General features: G+C 44.5%; 1 pseudogene; it reads right to left on the minus strand.

Annotated features, from left to right (window-relative positions):
- Window positions 1–11164: 11164 nt before the first annotated feature.
- LOC109275788 (single-stranded DNA-binding protein, mitochondrial-like) lies at window positions 11165–11608 on the minus strand (annotated as a pseudogene).
- Window positions 11609–12646: the final 1038 nt, after the last annotated feature.

Below are 12646 nucleotides of genomic sequence, written 5' to 3' on the forward strand. Positions count from 1 at the left end.
CATAAAAAAAACACAACTCAGGAAAGGTCAAATGGCAGAGGGGCATAGGGCAAAGCGTGGGGGAGGGGAGCGGGGTTTCCAGGCCCTCTCTGGGTACAGCATCCCCCCCGCCCCTCCCCTACAGCTCCGCATGCTCACCAACCCAGAAGCTCCAGAAGCTAGTCGTTTAGGGACTTTTATGGAGGTTCCTCTAGGAAGGCTTGATTGATTCAATGTGATTGAACTCAGTCTCCAGCCCCTCCCTTTGCCCTCAGGGGGGTGGAGCTGAAAGAATCCTGGTGGCCTCTCTGGAGACCAGCCTCTGGCCTGAAGTGGACTATGGTTCCCCCGGCCCGCAACCATTGCATGATCAGACAAAAAGACACTCCTCACTCTGGAGATGTGGAGGGTTTAGAAGCTCTGTGTCAGGGACCAGGGACTAAGACCAAGTAAGTATTTCTTGTTGCATCACACTGGCTCTGTTCTTCCAACCAGGAAAGGGACAGCACTTATGCCAGAGATTGTCAGCAACAGCCATGGCTAGGGGAAGGTGCAAACTACATGTCCTAATGCATGCAGGTGTCCTGAGAGATGAGCGTACGTTCCTTTCTAGTAGCCGTTAGGGTCCTGGCTCATTGCAGTGGTCGGGCATCGGGGCCCGGGTTCCTATCACAGGAACAAAAGAATCAGATGGAGTCATATTTCTACCCTGGCAACGTCAGACTTCTGCATTAGTTTCCAGTTGCATTGGTCTGTTTATGCGTAAGGCCTGTGGTTTCCACTAATAGATAAATAGGCCGTTTCTTTCGAGTTCTCATTGGCCAGGGGTATAATGCAGAGTTTGCAGGTGACCTCTCAGGAGCCCCTGGAAATTTCATGCAAAATTATGTTTCGGTAAGGGACACCTGGGTGGCGCAGTCGGTTAAGCGTCTGACTCTTGGTCTTGGCTCAGGTCATGATCTCACGGTTTGTGGGTTCGAGCCTCGTGTTGGGCTCTGTGCTGACGGGGCGGAGCCTGCTTGGGATTCCGTCTCTCTTTCTCTCTGCCCCTCCCCTGCTTGTGATCTTTGTCTTTCTCAAAAATAAATAAACATTAAAAAAACAAACAAACAAACTCAAAACCAAGTTTAAGTAAGCACATTCTGTTTTCTGGTACCAAAGTATATGGCTCAAAATAGTGTAAGAACAGTTCTTCAGAAGTAGATGAAAGGTACCTCAAATTATCTTATGAAATACAGTATTCTGAGTTTCCCAATACCTTTCATGAACCTGGCATTACATTTTATAAGAGCCAATAAAGATACTTCCAAAGTAAAATTATCGACTAATTCGCTTATGGATATAGATGTAAAAACTCTAAATAAAATATTCATACATTCAATGCAGTATTGTATCAGAAGAATAACATACAGAAATTAAGTAGTTTTATTCTGGAATGCAAGAATTGTTTGACATTCGGGGCGCCTGGGTGGCTCAGTCGGTTAAGCGTCCGACTTCGGCTCAGGTCACGATCTCGTGGTCCGTGAGTTCGAGCCCTGCGTCAGGCTCTGGGCTGATGGCTCGGAGCCTGGAGCCTGTTTCCGATTCTGTGTCTCCCTCTCTCTCTGCCCCTCCCCCGTTCATGCTCTGTCTCTCTCTGTCTCAAAAATAAATAAACGTTTAAAAAAAAAAATTAAAAAAAAAAAAGAATTGTTTGACATTCAAGAATGTGTAAATAATAATTTGTTACAGTAACAAATGGAAAGAAAAATTCATAATACAAAGAGGTTCTCCAAAGGCTTGTGTTAATTCAGTAAGTATCCACTTTAGAAAAAAGCTACTCGAATATGGTAAGATGTACCAAAACACAAAAGCGAACATCAGACCGAGCATTATAGTGCAAAAGAAGTCGTTGGAGACAAAATTGGGAATATGACAGAAATTACTATTATCTCAACTTATTGATTAGTTCTACACTGCTTTCGAGGAGGATCCAGCCAATTCAATAGTGGATTAAATAATCCGTGTAAATATTGGGGGAAAAAAAAGACAATAATCGAATCAAGTAAGTCATTTGGACTTGTCTGTTGTTTGCCCTTTGCTTGATATATTTATCGAATAATGTTACATTTCAATGTAAGTTTTATATTTTTATGGCAACAGATTTCATAACCTTTTCCTTTAACATTTATGATTTTGTATCCTTATTCAAAAATGTCTTCCCTACTCAAGAACGTGTACAAATCCCCCCCACTCTTTCATCTAGGAGTTTTAGGGTTTTTATGTTTAAACTTTTGGTTCCTCTGGAATCTCTTTGGGCTTCAAGAGAAAAGTTGAGATGCAGATGTATTCATCTTCCAAATGGTCGTCCCACCACCATTGAGGAAACAATGCTCTTTAGGCCGTTGATTTGAAATGCCCACCTGACGACGAATTACAGTCTAGAATGTCGTTTGATCTGTTTCTGGAATCTATACTTTCGTTTACGTCTTTTGCAGGTTCAAGGCATTTTAGTCATTGTATCTGCGTTTTATGTTTGTCTGCAAGGAGTTGCTAGAGAGAATCTTCGGTGTTTTCAAGTTGTGAAGGAAAGGTGTGAGCTGCAAGATTCCTGAAGCAGGACACAGTTTCCTGAGCCAGTGGAGGAGTTAGGCGTGGCCAGGAGCAGGGAGCCTGGGAGGGGACGGCGGAGGCTGAGGACGGTGCCAGCGGTCTGAAAGTGACAGTGACCTTTCATTTTGCTCCTGAGGCGATGGCGGTCTTCGGCAGCTGCATTTTGTGCCTGTGGTTCTGTGTCCAGCCCAACCCGTCCCTCATTGAATCGAGAAGAGTGGAGCAGGGCTCCATTCCAGAAGTTAACCAGCAGCCTGCCAAGTGGTGTGGTGTAAAGAGCTCTGTCCACACTTGGGATGCTAATTCGGTCAGAGTCTAGCGTGTTGATTTACTGAACAGTCACTCTCTGGTTCTGGGGTCCCTCTTCATGTGAAACATAGACGGACAGTGTGAATAAAGAAGGAAATTTTAATGCTACCTCTTTTCTTCCCTAGACCCAGAGGGAGTAAAGGAGAGTAGTGTCCCTGGCCAAAAGCAAGTCAAGGATTAGAATTTCCACTTATCACTGTAGTCAGGGTCCAGCTGTCACTTGCTGCAGCGAAAGGGACAGGGGTAGTTGTTTCCTTCCAGACTCGGGTCCTAGAGGACACTGGCCGTTGCCTCTTCTAATTAGGGACAAGCACCAAATCCAGCAGGCTGCCTCAACCACGCCAATAGCCTCAGGGGGTGAGTGAAAGTCCTGTTACTCCAGGCTGCCCCAGGACAGATGGCCACAGAGCCCTTCCCGTGATGGCGCTAGCTGATTGGCTTGGCGTGAGTAATACACCTGTCTTTAAAGAGAAAACAGATGAACATAAGGGAAGGGAAAGAAAATAATATAAAAACAGGGAGGGGGACAAAAACATAAGAGACTCTTAAATATGGAGAACAAACTGAGGGTTGCTGGAGGGGTGGTGGGAGGGGGGATGGACTACATGGGGAAGGGGCACTAAGGAATCTACTCCTGAAATCATTGGTGCACTATATGCTAACTAATTTGGATGTACATTTTAAAAAACAAAAAATAAATTAAAAAATTAAAAAAAAAAAAAAACCAGACAAAGGGGTGCCTGGGTGGCTCAGTCAGTTAAGTGTCTGACTTTGGCTCACGTCAGTATCTCACAGTTGATGAGTTCGAGCCCCGCCCGCATTGGGCTCTGCTCAGAGCCTGGAGGCTGCTTCCGATTCTGTGTCTCCTGCTCTCTCTGACCCTCCCTCTCAAAAAGAAATAACCATTAAAAAAAAACCCAACAACCAGCCCAGAGTCAACCAAACATACCATGTGCAGCGAAAATTCTCACTGCTGATCTACACTCAAATGTCATCAGCCTGTTTTGTACTTAAAAGTTTTTTTTAATGTTTATTTATTTTTGAAAGAGCATGAGTGGGATGGGAGAAATAGGTGATGGGCATTCAGGAGGGCACTTGTTGGGACGAGTGCTGGGTGTTGTACGTAAGTGATGAATCACTAAAGTCTACTCCCAAAACCAATACTACACTATGTGTTAACTAACTTGAATTTAAATAAATAAAAAAAAAAAAATCAAGCAAGGAATTAAAAAAAAAAAAAAAGTTTTAATGAATTTAAGAGACCAGAACAGTCTCTCCCCTTAAGGAAAGAGAGTCTCTTCACAAAATGGCGTCTGCTTTTTTTTTTTTTTTAAATATAAAATTTATTGGCATTTGCTTTTTGGCATCCACCAAAATCCAGGCGATTCCACCTGGGGACTCTACCAATTCATTACGTTAATGGTTTTCAATAGGTGGCCTTCATGTATTTGGAGGGCATGCAAAGACTTTGCAAGGGGAACACACACGTGGGTAGGTTTAAGGAATGAATTTCCTGATATTCAACGGGCATATGTACATATTCCTAAAACGTATCTGCCTGAGAGTTTGCTATCCTGTCCTCTTTTATCCATTTATTATGAATCTTGCCGTGGCTACCAGCCCTGGGGATGAACACCGTGCCTATGAAAGCCAAGGGCAGCTGGAAGTGTAGGTGAGGAGTTGAGAAAAGTGAATGACTAATGATGGACTGGTAAGTTCTTCTGCAGATCAAGGATTTTTCAAGTGGAAGAGGACATAAGCCTGTGGTGAGCTTTTAATCCGATGACTATTCAAGTGATGTTTTTGATGACAGACAACTAAAAAAGTAGCTTATTTTTCATGGTAAATGGTCAAAATAATTTTGCCAGGAATTCTGAGGAAGCATTCAAGTAATTGAGGTACATTTTTATAGACAAATGCCTTCCATTTCTACCTATTTGTTTATTTCACAATTGTTTCCAAAAAATGGAAAGAAGAATAACACCCACAGATTTAGTAAATAATTGAGGGAAAAAAAGCCCCAAACTAGAAACCAGCAAATGAAATAGTCCCATTCATCTATTAAAAGCTTTATTTTCAATACATGTTAGTTTTCATTTTACATTTTGTTTTATATTTTATTTTATGTTTATTTTATATTTAATGACTTAACAGATGTGATATTCAGGTACTTTGAGCCCTTGTTTCCTGATAACAATTGTAAAGATGATTCAATGCAGGGGGCGCCTGGGTGGCTCAGTCAGTTAAGCATCAACTTCAGGTCATGATCTCACAGTTGGTAAATTTGAGCCTTGCACTGGGCTCTCTGCTGCCTTCACAGAGTGAGCTTTAGATCCTCTGCCCCCTCCTCCCCCTCCCCCACCGCCTCTCTGCCACTCATGTGTGCATGCTCTCTCTCTTAAGAATAAACATTAAGGGGCGCCTGGGTGGCTCAGTCGGTTGAACGTCCAACTTCGGCTCAGGTCATGATCTCGCAGTCTGTGAGTTTGAGCCCTGCGTCGGGCTCTGTGCTGATGGCTCAGAGCCTGGAGCCTGCTTCCGATTCTGTGTCTCCCTCTCTCTCTGCCCCTTCCCTGCTCATGCTCTGTCTCTCTCTGTCTCAAAAATAAATAAAAACATTAAGAAAAAAAATTAAAAAAAACATTAAAAAAAGATAATTCAATCCAGAAAAATAATATATTTTTAAATCTTTATTTATTTTAAGAGAGAGACAGGGTGTGAACAGGGGAGGAGCAGAGAGAGAGGGAGACACAGAATCCGAAGCAGGATCTAGGCTCCAAGCTGTCAGCACAGAGCCCGACGCGGGGCTCGAACTCACAGACCGTGAGCTCGTGACCTGAGCCGAAGTCGGGCGCTCAGCCGACTGAGCCACCCAGGCGCCCCCAGAAAAAAAAATTTTTATTTATGGTCAAAAGAAACCATTCTCAATTTCAATTTATATACCTATTTTTGGTATAGACACATAGGGAAGAAGGACAAAAGACTTTCGGGCCTAAAAATGTTGCATTAGGGATATAATTCTGGGGGAGACATGGGAAGGCACAGAACCCGGGTCAGCCCTCATTTCTCCCTCTCCGTGCTGAGTTTTAGGTGCTGGAGGCCATGTGATGATTGCTGTTCTCAGTTTCTGTGAGGTCATCCCTCCAGTGACAGTAGGTATCATGAAACCCTAATTGTTCAGCCTACAGTAAGTTGGTCTCCAGCATTTAAAAGAGAACAAAATAAGATTTCATTTTTCTTCTTCGGGAGAACAGGAACAAGGCCACACTACAAGGAGGGTGAGCTGGGTGTGAGGAGGGAGACGAGCTGATATTCTCCTCCCATCTGTTTCTGTGATCTGACTGTTGTTTATTTCTCATTCAGGTAGAATCCATTTGGCACAGAAAGCGCAGGGGTTGGGGTGTGCGCGCGCGCGCGCGCGTGTGTGTGTGTGTGTGTGTGTGTGTGTGATTTGTTTCGCAGAGTCATTCAGGGCCACATCAGATAGAGGTTCTGAGTCACAAGAAAGAGATACAGAGCCTTTTCTGGGTAATTATGTTTAGGAGTCCTTTTCTGTGTATATACATTGTATTCTGTATACACAGCAAAGTAAAGGATACTATCACAAAGCAGCAAAATGTAAAATATAACTCTGTCTTAGGGGTGGATAGAAATGAGCCCCAGCCAACTTCAACCTCATGTGGTGACACTGTACCTGTTATAACCTGCATGACTTAACGGGTGACCTCCAAGTTCTGCCCCAGGTGTTAGCATCCACTGTGCAGATGGGCCAAGAGACAGAGAGGGGAGGTTTGGATAGGCCACTCCTGGGAGAAGGGGAACATCACTCTGCTCAAATTCTATGACTAGATCTCAGAATGACCCCACCCTATGTTAAGGGGGGCTGTGAAACGTGGTTTTCCCGGGGTCCTGGAAGAAGACGACTCCGGTTGTCTCCACAGCATGCTGTATCTGCCGTCCTGGGGTAGAAGGCTTGGAGAAAGCTGAGAAGGTTGAAAATAGCCACTGGAGCACGAGAGGAACAGCTGGCCAGGAAAACATCGATGTCAAGTTCCAATCTGTGGGGTGGTGAGCTTTCCTCCAGCAGCTCAAAACAGGCGGATAGTTGGTTAGATCCAGCTTGGGGTCTGGGGCAATGGACAGAAGGGCAAGGGAACCAGGGAGGTGAAGGTCTCGGTAGGAAAGAATCAGAGGTGAGGAACCACCGTACGCTTCCTGGATGGGGAACAGAGCTGACACGCCTGGTTGACAGTAAAGGAAGGGCTCAAGTTCCTGGAGGTCTAAAAAAAAAATTTTTTTTTTTTGGTTTATTTATCCATTTTGAGAGAGAGAGAGAGCGCACAAATAGGGGAAGGGCAGAGAGAGAGGGAGAGAGAATCCCAAGCAGGCTCTGTCCTGTCAGGGTGGGGCTTGAATCTACGAACTGTGAGATCATGACTTCAGCCAAAACCAAGAGTTGGAGGCTTAACCTGACTGAGCCACCCAGGCGCTCCATCAAGTACCTGGAGGTCTTGATGGAATTGGAGAGAGATGTAGTGGGTGAAAGGGATTTAAAGCAGGGAGGGAGAGCTTGCCATCCAATAAAGGATATGCTGGGGTGCCTGGGTGACTCAGTTGGTTGGCTGTTCAACTCTTGGCTTCGCTCAGGTCATGATCTCGAGGTTCATGGATGTGAGCCCCACGTTGGGCTCCGTGCTGGTGGTGTGGGGCCTGCCTGGGATTCTCTCTCTTCCTCTCTCTCTCTGCCCCTCCCCCACTGATGCCCCCCCCCCCCCGTCTCTCAACATAAATAAACTTTAAAAAAAACCCAAAAGGGATGTGTTATGGACTGACTGTGTGTCCCACCCCGAATTCATATGTTGAAACCCTACCCCACAATGTGACGCCATTAGGATGTGGGGCCTTTGGGACAGGGTCAGGCCAAGAAGGCGGAGCCCTCATGCATGGGATTCATGCCCTCATTAGAGTCCCAAGACAGTTTGCTTCTCTCCCCCTCTCTCCCTCCCCCTCTCCCTCCTTCTCTCCCTCTCTCCCCTTCCCCCTCTCCCTTTCTCCCTCCCTCTCCCTCCTCCTTCCTCTCTGTCTTTCTCTTTTTCTCCACCATGACCATATGAAAGAAAACAGCCTCTCTGAAGAGGACCCTCAGCGGAATCCAACCATGCCAGGAGTCTGATCTCGGACTTCCAGCCTCAGAACGGCGAGAAATAAGTCTGTTATTTGTAAGGCACCCAGTCTATGCCACTTTGTGGGGCAGCCAGGATGAACTAGGCAGCACATTTGAATGTGTGGTTTTGGAGGGGGGACAACCTTGGGTAGACCTGAGATGCACTATGTGGCCAAGGGAGTTTGGGGTGGGCGTGGGCGGGTTGTGTCTTTCTCTCCTCTGTTTCCCCAGAGACCACCCGTTGGGGTGCTGGGTTCCAGGACACATCTGTCATCTTGGCCATCAGGAGGTTGAATGCTTTGATTCAAAAGCAGTTAAAAATAATTAGCAAGTTGATTTTGTTGGTAAAATATTTTTAAAAAATCGACTTTCGGTGATGTGGATTTGTATGGCATGAAAAAGATATTAAAAAGCATAGCCTCTTTCAGGCAATTATGTTTACTGGCCCTTTTCTGTATACGTGCCTTGCATTCTGTAGAAATAACAAAGTGAAGATCGTTGTGATACCACTATGATATCCATTTAGCAAAAGGTAAAATTCAGCTCTGTCTTGGGGGTGGTTGGAAATGAAACTCAGCCAACTTCAGCCTCGTGTGGTTACACTGTACCTGTTATAACCCACAAAGCTGAAAGCCAACGGCAGATGAAGAATAAAAACAGCAGGTTTTAATGTACGACACCTGTTATGATATTAGATGGTGTTATTAGCATCCTGTTACAGAAGTGAGGGTTTTAGGGGGCCCACTCGGAAACAGGTAATCATTTATACTTTAAAGATTAAGAAACACTTTTATATTTTAGCTAAAGGTAGTCAATTCTTCTTCTCCTTCTTCCTCTCCTTCTCCTTCTCCTTCTCCTTCTCCTTCTCCTTCTCCTTCTCCTTCTCCTTCTCCTTCTCCTTCTCCTTCTCCTTCTCCTTCTCCTTCTTCTTCTTCTTCTCCTCCTCCTCCTCCTCCTCCTCCTCCTCCTCCTTCTTTTTTTTCTATAAAGCCTTCCAGGTGTCAGATAGGGAGACTTTCCAGGTGGGAGGATCCTAGCCAGGTGGGATCCCTTCCAGGTACAAACAACTGATGTAATTATCTTGGCTGACACAGGCAAGAAAGCCACCTATTAGGTGGCCATCCATAGAGGGCTTTGCTCTAGAAGCCTCTCTACACACTTTGCTGTGCTCTCTCACTGTATGAAAGAACAGCTTTAAAATCAAACGCAAAAAAAAAAAAAAATTCTGTGTTGGCTTCAAATAATCTTTCATCATTTAGGCCACAGATAGAATCTAAGAAGTTGGCCACTGACAGTTGGATGCAAACACCATGGGGTCAGTGGCCTTCCCTTCTGCTTCCTTCTCTACATGTAATTAATTGCTGGTCCTCAGGGAGACATTGGAGCTGACCTCATCAGGGCTTCTTATGCACACCTGCTGGCCCACTCCTCCTTGCATGAACTTGAGTCCACGAGGAATCAGAGGTTTGGGTGTGGCCTAGAATATTCTCTCCTATTTTATTTATTATTATTATTTTTTTAATTTTTTAATGTTTTATTTGTTTATTTTTTGAGACAGAGAACATGCCCACACAAGCAGGGGAGGGGCAGAAAGAGAGAGGGGGACAGAGAATCTGAAGCAGGCTCAGCACAGAGCCCCACGCGGGGCTCAAATTCGTGAACTGTAAGATCATGACCTGAGCAGAAATCGAATGCTTAACCGACTGAGCCACCCAGGCGCACCTCCTTCTTTTGTTTTAATATACTATATTGTTGTATGAAATGTCTTCTGTGTGTTCATGTAAAAAGGAGGGTGTTATGATCCTTTTTACACAGAGGCCTCGTGGAATGGAAGGACTTGCTCAACATCGTGTGTGGGTCTTCTAGTGTGGGATGACTGCCAGCTCTTCCTCCTGGTCTCAGCCCAAATCTCATCCTTTGGCGCTCTCAGTTTCCTTCCTTATCAGGAACGATAAGTATGTTCATACGTATGTGTCCTGAAACGGCCAGCCACCTTGTTCTTGGAAATGGGTCCCCTTAATGTCAGCTTAGGGAAGTCGGGCAGAGTGGCAAGGCGAGGCCCTGTGCCTATCCCGATTTGCAGCCAAGATTGCAGACTGAAGACCATTGGCTAAGTCTGGCCATTAACCTACGTAATCATACAAGCATAGATATTTGTCTTCTGGTGACCCTGAAGCGCCGTGAAGTTTAGTCTGGCATCTGGCTTAATGTTTTGACTTTTCTATCCTGTGGTCTGATCTTCTTGTAAGCATGGAGCTGGTGCTTATTTACCCAGATAATCCCAAGTTTTGGGAAAGATTTTGAAAGGTGAGAAATATTATGAAAGGTGAGCATACATAAGCTATGATGCACAGTTAGATCAACTGAAACTTTGCTCTGCCTCTGAAGTGAATGCTTATGTTTGCCATGTTCTTGGAAATACAGACAGCTTTCATGGAGATAAACTAAACATGAAAGTTTAAACTTAACGACCAGCTAACCCAGGAAATATATTAGATGTACATGGTCAAGATTTTAGAATTCAAGAGACTTGGGGTCTCACGTACATACTTTCTTTAATGGAAGTTCCAACCAGCAGCTGTTACATATTGTCAATCTAGAGAAAATGACAAGAAAGCCATCTGAGTTCTTGGAGCCAATAGCTGGGATAGTAATGTTTAAACATTGGGGAACTTACTAGTGATTGTCTTAGAGGCAGATGGCCTCGGAGGTCACAAATTCTGTGGACTCCATGCAAGAGAATAGAGGTGAGTGGTCAACGTAAAGGCACAAAGAAAGAGTAAAACAAATAGCAGGGGCTACAGACCTCTGGGTTATAAAACACCACCCAACATCTCACTGGACTTCACAGTTTTTTCCTACAAAGTATCAGGTTCCATCTCTTGGGGAATTTTTCTTTCCTAACTTCTATAGCAAGCAAATTAATTATTTTCTTACAGTTGCGGGGGTGGTGTTTATGTTTTTAAGATGGTTCTTAGACTTTTAAAAAAGATTTTATTTTATTTTACTTATTTTTGTATATAAAAGAATATTTTAATCTTGTCCTTAGGAACTATAAAGACTGTACGTGATTCGGAAATGAGACCCTACCAAACAATGGCCAAAGAAGAATCATTCACTCTATGCCTTTTCTTCGGTCGGGTCACCCAGAAATAGACTATTACCAGCTCTGATTGTTGTTGCTTGTGGCCCCACATTGTGTTTACCTGTGTATTCACCGTAGTTGAGTTTCCCTTTCACGTAGATGCGGGACCCCTTTTTCACATACTGATACGCCATGTCTCAGAGGCCTGGTCTGAATGCTGATACCCTGTGCTCTGTCGTCTGACTGACATCACCCATTTTGGTGCACTCCACTCTCCCCTGACCGCCACACCTCATTCGTTGCTAGAGAAATATCGTGACCGGGTTCTTCCCTTCCACCTATCTCATGACGGGGTGCTGACCCACTGTTCCAAGGAGCTGCACACAGTTCAGAGATCTTTCAGCATCAAAGCTGCTGGCAATTTCAGACTCACTTCTTACAAACTGATGAAATACCCCTAACACGGGTCTTTGAAACATGGCTTCTGTTTGCTTTTCCTACAGTCTGTCTTTGGTCTTCCCCTAGCAAAGGACTCGTAGCTCCCTCCCTCCTTCACCGGACGCTCTAGCTTGAACCATAAGATTTTATTTTTAAGCAATCTCTACACCTAACACGGGGCTTGAATTCACAACCTTAGATCAAGAGTTGCAGGGGCACCTGGGTGGCTGAGCCACCTCTTGGTTTTGGCTCAGGTCATGAGCTCACAGTTTGTGGGTTCAAGCCCTGCGTGGGGCTCTGCCCTCACTGTGGAGTCTGCTTGGGATTCTCTCTCCATATCCCTCTCTCTCTGCCCCTCCCCTGCTCACTCATGGTATCCCCCCCCACTCTCAAAATAAGTACATAAACATTTTTTTTTTTAAAGAGTTGCGTGCTTCACTGACTGAGCCAGCCAGGAGCGCCTGATTTTTAGAGTTTTTATCCCTCTTTATATCAGGTTAGATTTTAATTTGCAAACTGAAAAAACCAAAAAACCAAAAAACCAAAAGACCTAAAGATCTAAAAAAAAAAAAAAAAGATCCCGAAAAATGTTACAGGTAGAAACCAGAAATGCACATTTTGCCTCCCAACCTGTCAACAAAGTACGAGGACGGTCCCACGAACGAAATGTCCCATGGCAGCTGATGTTGAACTTCCTTGCTGCCCAGCTTACAATTCATCTGACTAAAAACAATACTTAACCTCAGTGTTTTTCTGTCATTTCAGGATCTCACTGTACTGAAACATGCCACTGTGGTATACAATTAGGAAGGGAATTGAAACAAGGGAGATTTTTACTGTTAAGAAATATAAGAAATAGTGCTTGCTTTATCGTATGATTTCTATGCTTTCTAATTACGTGAACTCCAAACAAACTAGATAGCAGGAACTTCGTCTTGCTTTCTTGGGCCCAGCTTTTTGGGCAGCCCCCCCACTGCCACCATGAGTATACATTAAGTGTTTAATAAGGAGACAGATGCCCAGATACTGGCTCCCAGAACTGAAGGAGTCCCCCAGTGCCTGTGGACACTTTGGGAAAG

This window comes from Panthera pardus, unplaced genomic scaffold (genome assembly GCF_024362965.1).
Source record: "Panthera pardus isolate Hobbes unplaced genomic scaffold, ASM2436296v1 HiC_scaffold_15, whole genome shotgun sequence".
In the NCBI taxonomy this organism is placed as follows: Eukaryota; Metazoa; Chordata; class Mammalia; order Carnivora; family Felidae; genus Panthera; species Panthera pardus.